Source organism: Microtus pennsylvanicus, chromosome 5, assembly GCF_037038515.1.
Source record: "Microtus pennsylvanicus isolate mMicPen1 chromosome 5, mMicPen1.hap1, whole genome shotgun sequence".
NCBI lineage: Eukaryota > Metazoa > Chordata > Mammalia > Rodentia > Cricetidae > Microtus > Microtus pennsylvanicus.
The window spans coordinates 74,254,681-74,264,950 of NC_134583.1; the positions used below are offsets into that span (position 1 = coordinate 74,254,681).

Genomic DNA, 10,270 nt, shown 5'->3' on the forward strand with positions numbered 1-10,270 from the left:
TGGATGTACAGCTACATTTAGTAAACTGACGACTCAAACCATCTTTAACTAGCAGGGGTCTATCACCTGGAACAAGTTAGTTGTTTTCTGCTAATCTAGTGCACAGCAAAGGGCAGGTGGTGGTGGTGAAATAGCTCCAGACCTTCAACTCACTGTCAAAACTGTAACTGAGATAAATCCCTGCTAAGTGGACAAATTAAAATGAAACCAAAACCTTGCCCAGTCAGGAGCAGTGAGTTTCAGGGGTGGGCAAACTCCACTCTTTCCTAGGACCTCAAATCAAATCGCATCTTTTTAAACTGGAGTCCAGGATTCAGCAAGGAGGGATTCCCCCTTCCAGGCGTGGAGACTGCTGGGAACACATATGCTAGCATGTCATTTGGAGGTCTGCTAATAAGCTGAAGGAGCACAAGACGTTTGCCTGGCTTCCTGAGCCAATAAACAATGCCATTCCAACTCTTGAAGCAGTCAACAGAAAACAGCCCCTTTTCTCCACCGTCCAACAATTCAACAAACATTTGTTCCTGTTGAACAACCTTCAGCCAGGCTCCATCTGCACCAACTCCTGCGAGACAAGCACCACGGAGGCGGTGGCGGTGGCGGCGGCACAAATGCCCTGCCCAGGGGCCAACACCGGAATGCAACCCACGGCGGGGGCCACTTTCCCAACACCACGGAGTCCGGATTCTACCGTATGGAATACTCAAGAGTGTGGCCTATAGGAGGCAGAATCCCATTCACCAAATGCTGCAAAGAGGTTTTCTTTGTTCGCCATGGTACTAAGTACAGTACGTGTTAATGAACCCGGCGGTCAGAAGGAGCACGCTTGGCATCAAGGAGCGTCCGAAGGCGACGGTCCAGAGCAAGCCTGCCCACGCAATTCTAGGACCATGTCCCGCACCCCAAGCATTGTTTCCCTGGTGCGGAGGTGTAAGAGGAGCTACGAGGGGTGGGGGTGGGGGGTGCCCGAGAAGACACTGAGGGCAACTCAAACCACAGACCTCTTCGGATTCTGGGATTCCAAGCCTCTTTCGTCCCGGTCCCACCAAGAGAAACCCCTAGTTGGGAACCTGACTTCCACCGGCTCGCAAATCAAGGAATGGCAAAAAATGTGACTAGACTAGTATTCTGTGACGGTTGGCCCTCTTCGCCATGTGCAAAAACCACGCCAGCACAGGCGACCCCCACTAGGCAAGCCCTGGCCGCAGCCACGCCGCCGGCTTTCCCTCGCGAGGCAAAGCGCCCTCTCACCCCCTTCGCCACCTCTCGGGCCAGTCGGACAGTTTTGGAGTCGTCCCTGCGCACCCACATCCCGGGGGTGGCGGGTGTAAACTTCCGCGAACAAAAGAGTTGTCTGCAAACGATGCAGAACTTCGGGGCTCAGCGCCTTCGCTACTGCCACAAGCCGTGGCTCAAGTTGAGCCTCAGAGGAGGCTGCCCAGGACGCAGCAGTCTCCGCGGCCGGCTGCCCACCCCGCGGAGCACAGACTTTTCTGCAGCTCCAGGTTTGCTCTTCCCCCGCCTGCGCGCTGACAAGTCTCACGCCTGCACCAGGGCAAACGAGACTGGGCGCCAGCAGAAACCACCCGATCCGCCGCCTAACAAGGAGAAAGAGGGGAAGAAAGCCAGCAGCACTGGGGAAGAAAAGAGAGAGCGCAGCGCACGCGAACCGGGCTACCCCACAGGCGCCCGGAGCACGCACCGACCCCGCTCCGGACCAGCCCCCAGGCGCGGTTGCCCAGCCGGGTCGCTTACTGTGCGCGCCGGACGGGGGCCGTCACAGCTAGTGCTCGCCAAGTCGTCCGGGTTGCCCGCCCGCGTCTGCCGTGCGCACGCTCTCCTGCCGGCGCCGAGCGCTTTGTACCGAGCGGCTCCCGGGGAGGAGGAAATCGACTTGTCACTTCCTGAACTGTTTGCAACTCGTCCCTTTAACTGGCCTCGGCCAGGCCGACAGTGCCGCCGCCGGGCCGCCCGACCGCGGCTGCGTGAACTCAGCGGCGCTGTGCGGGCGGCGTCGCGGCCCGGGCGCCCGGCGTGCCGCTACGAGGTGCAGTGCGCGCAGCCGCCGGTGGGCGGGGAGTGGGGGGGTCGCGGCGCGCCTCCGGCAGGGTGCCGGGTGTCCAGCGAACCCGCACCGCTCGTCCCTCGCGCCTGGAGGCCCCGTTCGCGGGAAATAGCCCCGCACGAGTCAAGACCGAAACCCAGGCCGCATGGGCCAGCTTCCGGGTTAGGCTTCGCAGTTTAAAAGAAGGGATCCTATCTAGGGCGAACAGGATCGCAAGGGATGGGGGAGGGCCCTGGAACGGCCACACTTTAGGATAATAAAGCACTGTTCCTGACTTTGGGTGCGATCGAAATAGAGGAATTTGTTCTTCAGATGCCACATCCAAAATACATGCAACTGGCGAAGGAAGGATTTGCGGTTGCTAAGCAGAGGCAGGGCATGTTTAGTTCTGTAACTTAGGATGTTGACTTAAGTGCAGGAATGTAACCCTGATAGAATAAGCAGAGTATTTTCATTGTGCGGCTCACCTGGGGGAGGGGACTATGTTCCTTGTGAAACGAAGTCCTAGATTTCCTATCACTCCTTCCTGCTGATGTGTGTTATTAACCTTGTATCCAAAAAGAGATTTTTTTAGAGTTGTTTTTTAAGTCCCTATGCCCGATTTGCGTTCCCCTTTGCCAAAAAAACAAAACACCTCATTACTTTACATGGATTGTGTCTGCACCGTTTGAATGGTTCTATTCATAAATCAGGAAACTTTTTCTGTTGCTTCTAGGAACATTTAATTGGTTTTAATCCAATGTTGAAATCCCAGTATCAAACATAAATGAACAATTAACTTTTTGAGTTTGTGTGCACTTGGGAAAACTATCAGATTTCATGGCTATTGCTGAAATATTTCAGTTTGTCACCACACTGGACCTATTCTTTCCAGAAGAGCATGAGCTAACCTCATTCAGACTGACTACAGTTCATTCTAGAGATTCTGCCATAAGATTAAGATGCTCATCAGAAAAAGTCTGTTCATCTCAGAGATGATGTGAACACAATCAGATCACTCCAAGGAAGCCGAAGTGTCCTAACATCTAGAATACAAAGACGCTCATATCCAAAAGACATTATTTTCTTTTTTAAATTTGTTATGAGCCAATTAGGAATAAGAACCACGTGTTCTGTCAAAGGAAGGTATACTTAATGTCATTTCCCTTCCAGAAAGTCACCTTATCTCAGTACCACCACCTTAGCCTCCAAGCGCTGTTAAGGATCGAGTTTAATGCACTAACTTTATTGGGAGGCCTAGAGTGACTCCTGCTGGCAAACATTCAGTTTATCCCTGCAATTACTAGTTCATTGGGTCAACTTAAAAAATCAAGATGCCAGGGGTCCTACGCCTGGAAACAATTATTGCAACCATTATTCTTGTAGCTTTCAGGACCATGTTAGTCTCATGAAATTCCAAAGATGGGGGTTATGGGGCAGTTCCTTTGCTCTAACACCTCTTTTTCCAACCCTAAACAGCCTGTTTTTCTGGTTCTTAGCCTTTCCTGACAGTACCTAGGACTAAAACTCCTGCTTAACTTTCCAATGTAGTTGTCTAAATCTCAATCTTCAACACTAAAAAGACATATACATTAAGGCTTATGTCAGTCCTCTATAAAAGTTATCACACATTTGATTCTTAACGTTAAATGTGGTCTCTTATTATAAAAAGTTCTGTCCACAAAGCTGCTGTATTAAAGTTTTGTTTCCTTTAGAATAGACACAAAGCCAGTCAACTGAATTTAAGATTAGGTAAACAGCAGCTGGGAAGAGGGAGAGAGTTCGACTGTCTACCTTTGTTCACGCTTAAATGGTCAACCAAATCAGAACCAGATTTATAGAGTACAACCAGACGCCTAAACACAAATTCATAGGCCAATTCAGAAATAAGTCCACAAATCTAAAAAACGACCACTTGTAATTCTGCCACTATCCTGGATAAATACTAACCTGATTAAAACCATGCAACATCCCAGAAAGTATAAAATGCAAGGATTACTTTGTCTCTTGCTCTAAGACCAATATGGGACCCAGGGATAAATAAAGCAATACTGGTTCTTTTGGCTTTCCCCCAAAAGAAGGACTAGCAAATAGAGGGCTGTTTGTATGTGCAGTCTGTCACTGAGTATCCCTGTTACAGCTCCTCAATTCCAAGCTCAGACCTCTTAAGCAACAGGAGACAATAAGGGTGTATTTTATTAAGAAAGGGTGTAACCAACTATAACTTGTATCAACAAGCTAAAGAAGTGTTCACCTAAGCACATCTGTGGAGAGGGTAAAGGTTGCATTTGATATATACTAAGGAGTGTCTAAGGCAGTTAGTGTATGTTTTATTTTTATGCCTTTAGAACCACATCAGTGTGATGTTCTGTGATGTTCAAACAACAAAGAACTAAGCTTTGAAGTTTGAAGTCAGTGCCAGTAACTGTTCAGTTTCACATCTATCTATACCTATGTCTAAGAGTACACCACTAAAACTTGTAAGAGACTAACCATAGGAATTCATTTAGGGTAACAAAGTGAACTAAACATGTTAGACATGTTATACATTGGGCCCAACAGCAGTATGCAGATGCTTGTGTACCAACCCCTTTATTCAGCTTCTAAAAGCCACTGCCTCTTTGTCACACTGTTGTATCAAAAGCCAGTCACTCACATTTCACACTGTTCTTTCTACATCTGAAAAGACCTTTTTTTTCCAAGCAAAACCTTTTAAAATTGCTTATAATAGATTATGGGAAGACAGACATCAGCAAATCCACCTGAAATGTTTTCAAAGAGATTGGCTACTGAGAGCGAGTTGATAAAAAATACTTCTTTGGAAAATATGTAAAGTTTTTGGTCAGATTTAGAAGGCAAAATCTGGGCCCATCATGGGGCAATTTTCTTATGTGAATCTTACTCATAAAAAGTCTGCATTTTTTACCACATCTACACTGAATTACAACGAATAGGCCTACCTATGTAAGAAACATGTTATAATACACGGATCCTTTCGTTTTTTTCCTATGCTTTTTATCCACCTATGAAAATAAGTTACAACCTTAGGCTATAATATTTGTGTGCTAGATATATAAAGCACATGACATTTTAGCCAATTTAGAAGCATTTCAATTCTTAAGAGGAAAATTGTATTTTTAAATCCAAAAATAAATCAAATTTATTTTCATTGAAAAATAACCACAGCAGTGAATTTAATGATACTAATCTCATTCCTTTGATACAAAATAAGAGTTGAAAGCAGTTTGGAGAGGAATGACTATTGAAATCTGCACATGCGAAGCTGTGCTGCTTGGTAACCGAATGTCTAGCACCATTGAGGTACGAAAGCATGCCAGCTGGGACGGCATTGTGCACCACAAAGTGTGGGTTGTAAGCCTATGTCCTGAGCACAAATCCTAGTTTCCAAGTTGGCAGGTGCTGAAAACACAGCAAATGTCACGCTTGCAACTCTGGACGGAAGACCTCTGGGTAAGGCAAGCTAAAAAGAACTCAGTGAGAGTTAAAACTTGAAAATTCAAACAATTTGGTAGTAACTTTTTTTAAAGTTCCTACTGACTATTATTATTACGATGATGTGCTACAAGAAAACAGAGGGATGAAAAGCAGACATTGAGGCTTATTAACAGTAAACAAATAGGGAAAAGTGTAATAAAAGCATATGAAAGCTTACTAAGCCAGTCTTATTAGTCCAATACTAAGCTTCGAAAACCTAGGGTGCTGGAGTCTGAAGAGTTTGGAGCACTTATTTATTGCCTTTGTAGAGGACCTGGGTTCAATCCCACCATTTTAATGATGGTTCCAGAGGATCTAATGCCCTCTTCTGGCCTTTACAGCCACCAAGCACACACATGGTGCACACATAAACATGCTGGCAAAATATTTATACACACAGAATAATTCTTAAAAAATTTTTACAAAAAACATACCCTCTGATGTATTTGTGACAGAAACTGAAGTGGACTTTAGCGTCACTACCACACAACTACTCATTTACAAAATTTTCCTGTCACTCCACCAAAAGCAGCTAAAACAAGGCACAGTGGTGGTGCACGCCTTTAATCCAGCACTCGGGAGGCAGAGGCAAGAGGATCTCTGTGAGTTAAAGGTCAGCTTGATCTATAGAGCAAGCTCCAGGACAGCCAGGGCTGTTGCACAGAGAAACCCTGTCTCAAACAAAATAAAACAAAACAAAACAGAAAAACACTTCAAGCTTTTTCTTATTCTTTAGAATTCATTTAGTATTTACAATACAAACCCAAAATATTTTTCCCTGTTGAGCCTATTGTATAAGGCACCGCCTCAAGGTAAACCTATTTTTAATTTGGCCATGCTGGTAAGTTAAAAACTACTGATATCCTTCCTATTCCCCTCAAAAGGACAACAGGACATTTTCCATTCATTATCGAGGAACCAGGAATAGTTCATGATTTCACAGGTTTAAATTTACAATCTAAATCCTGAATCTTTTAGTTTTAAAATCCAAAGGGGGGAATTTTGTCTCTGGGTCTATCAGGAGGGACTGGAACACCATGACAACATTCACCCAGGCTGCAAGCTTGTGAATCTTTTCACTCTCCAACAGTTTGTCATTCTGCTGTATCCAAACACTAAGGCCTTTTGTTTTCATTCACGCCATTGTCATTTTTAGAAGGATGAGATTCACCTGGGTTTTTTTTTTGTTTTTGTTTTTGTTTTTTTTTTTTTTTTTTTTTTGGTTTTTCGAGACAGGGTTTCTCTGTAGCTTTGGTGCCTGTCCTGGAACTAGCTCTGTAGACCAGGCTGGCCTCGAACTCCCAGAGATCCGCCTGCCTCTGCCTCCCGAGTGCTGGGATTAAAGGCATGGGCACCACCACCACCCGGCTCACCTGGTTCTTTGTTTTCCTTCCCTGCCAGTTTTGTATGAGTTCTCCTGCAGGTGTAGTTCACCCATACCTGAAGCATAAAGGAATGGATATGACTACAGAGCAGGAAGGTATTAGCTTCAGGGGTAGAGTGCTTGACCAGCATGCATGATGTCCTAGGTTTCATATGAATGAGAACTTGACTTCCTATTTTAAAGAATTTACAGGTGAGGGACAAAAGAAAAAAATCTCAAGACTTGGTAAGAAACAAGGTTACTCTATCATTATTCTGTTAAACCACCTTGATCATAGCCTGTTCTAAAAAGACCTCAGGCTTTAAAGACATATCTTTAAAATGGCACAAATACTTGCTGGGCATGGCAGCAATAATCTCAGCACTTGGAAAGCTGAGGCAGCCAGAACTACAGTGATGCTCAGGAAAAAAATAAATAAAGATTCAAAAGCTACAATTTACTACAAAGGCTTGTAATCCTAGAAGTAAGAAGGCAACCGGGCGGTGGTGACGCATGCCTTTAATCCCAGCACTCGGGAGGCAGAGGCAAGCGGATCTCTGTGAGTTCGAGACCAGCCTGGTCTACAAGAGCTAGTTCCAAGACAGGCTCCAAAACCACAGAGAAACCCTGTCTCGAAAAACCAAAAAAAAAAAAAAATAGAAGTAAGAAGGCAGAGGCAGGAGGCTCCCTGTTAGTTTGAAGTCAGTGAATTTAAGCAGTCAGAACTACATAGCAAGACTCAGAGTAGGTGATCAAAAAAAAAAATCTGAAATTTCTTGGGATCAACTAAAAAAGCAGCAGGGCTGTGGTCTGACAGTTCTACAAACATGCTAGGCACTCTGAAGCTGTTCACTTAGTCATCAATGAGAAGGTTGAAGACATGTTTTGTAGACTAGCATAAACAGTGTTCACTGTGCCGTCACACATTCTTTTGTCAACTAAGGACCAATTGGATAAACTACTATTACTCAACATCAAACAATATAAATGGTAGTTAACTTACCGCAGGCAATCAAAGAAATCAAGCCTGGCTGATAGAAAGTGGGAACTATCTGTAACATGTCAGTCCACTGCTTCTTAACTAGCCAGTAATATCCAGGTACATTTACTATTCCCGTTAGACCTTGTGTCCCTGTTTGCTAGACCTTGGCTCAGATCTAACGAAGAAAAGTGCACAGTAACCTTGCCCATTTGTTTTCAGTTCAAATACATCCACATTAACATTTTCACCACCACATCTACATGTCTTACCATTTATTACTACTTAAAAGATCATGTTCTCAATCTGAAAGGTGTTCCTCCATGCACTCTGAAACATGAGAAAACATGTAAAAATTCTGCACTGTGGCATCTAAACTTCATTCCCTTGGTAAGTAAAAAGGTGCTTCAGCAGCACAGTCTGAGTTAGAGGCTAAAGAATGTGTTACACAGCATGATTTTTAAAGATGTTTTGAAAGGTCCACCCGCTCCAGATGCTCCTTCTCTTACTCAACACTCATTTAATCACTCCTACAATACAAACACCTTTCAACGGAACCGAATGTATTAACGTGGTAGCTCTGAGGGGTAAAATGCTGAATGTTAGTTCCTATGGGGAGCATTTCTCTGGCACTAAGCTGCTTGCTATGTATCTTTGCAATAGTCACAGTCCTGTTGAGTAGAGTCCACACCTGATTCTCTCCACCTATCAAGCTGCTTCAAAGAAATGGGCAGACAGTAAAGCAGCCTTGACTAAGTATTACATATTAGGTAATTTGTTAGCGCCTTTATCAAAGTTCAGTTTCAGGGCTGAAATAGGGATTAGTATTAGAATGCTTGCCTCACATGCCCAAAGCCCTAGAGTTTATGCCACAGTACCACCAAAACAAAAAGAAAAAAGAAATTCTTTTTCATTAGCAGGATAAGCAGTTACAGGACAAAATGACAGGCTGCCAAGGCAGTGGGTACAAAAGGACAGACCCACAGATTAGACTCAAGAGAGAAGCATCTCAAAGTCATCTGGGAGCATTCAGTTGCATATATCTGGGGCACAGAAGAATCAGAGGAAGATTCGTTAGAGTACCATGATTGTTCCTTGGACTTCATCTTAATCCTACCTTTCTACATGTAAGATGGAAGCAGACTAAACAATAAGATGTAAATTTCTGAATTTATTGGTCAAGTCATCCCCATGGTCAAATAAATATAAACTGAATAATCAAACACACATCAGAAAGAGTAACCAAGCACAACTTTTTTTCAGATTAAAAACTATTCATTTGTTTCAAATATTTTATTACACATGCATACACATTTTTTTAATAGTCAGATACCTTGGTTTAAGAGCCATCAAGTTACCCAACAACCGACATTTACTAAATGGAATGTGTTATGTCCTCACACATCCTAGAAATCTATTTTGTAGGCATTGTTCATTTGCTCTCAATTTTCAGGGATCTTTGCTGGTTCCTTCCCCAAAACCATACATCGGCGCCCTAAGTCCCAATGCAATAGTATTTGTAGGTGAGGTCATCATGAAATAACCAGGGTTAGAAGAGGTCACGAGATCAGTGCCCTCACAAAGAGACCCTGAGAGGTAATGTGTTTGTTATCTTTTACACACAGAGGTCATAGGAACACCTATGTTAGCAGCCACCTAAAAGCCAAGAAATGAGACTTCAAAATAAAACAAACCTGGACACAGGCATGGCGATGCACAGTGGGTAAAGGTACCTGATACCAAGTCCAGCAATCTGAATGCAATCCCACTTGGTGGAAGGAAAAAACTAAATCACACAAATTGTCCTCTGAACTCCACATGTGTATGGAGTTCACGCACATACAAAATAAATAAATGCAAAAAGAAATGGTGATGGTACCTTGTCAGCACTTTGGTCTTGGAATTCTAGCTTCCAGAACTCTAAGAAAGAATTGTCTGCAGTTTATTGTACCCAGTTTATAGTGTAATGGTATCTGAGCTGCATGAGTAGGAAGGAACTTAAAAGTTAAAATACTCACCACTAGCAAGACGCTTCAGTGGCAAAAGGTGCCGGTAACCAACCCTGATGACCTGAGTTTGATCTTGAGGCCCACATAGTAGAAAGACAGAACTGACTCTTGAAAGATGCCTGACCTCCACACACCTGCCACAGCCCACCCAAACCAACATGTACATAGACATATATGTACATGCATGAAACAAATAAACAAACCATTTTTTTCTTAAAGCTTATCTTCCCCCCTCCCCCCTACCTTCGTGACAGGGTTTCTCTGTGTATCACTGGCTGTCCTGGAACTAACTCTGTAGACCATGGTGGCCTTGAACTCACCACCAGCCTCTGCCTCCACAGTACTGGGATTAAAGGCTTGTGCCACAACCACCCAGCAAG

At 44.1% G+C, this 10,270-nt stretch overlaps 1 protein-coding gene across 1 annotated transcript in view; it reads right to left on the reverse strand.

The window, feature by feature from the left end:
• The window catches only part of Eef1akmt2 (EEF1A lysine methyltransferase 2), a 93,666-nt gene that overhangs the window by 43,013 nt on the left and 40,383 nt on the right, over positions 1-10,270 (reverse strand). The window lies entirely within an intron of this gene.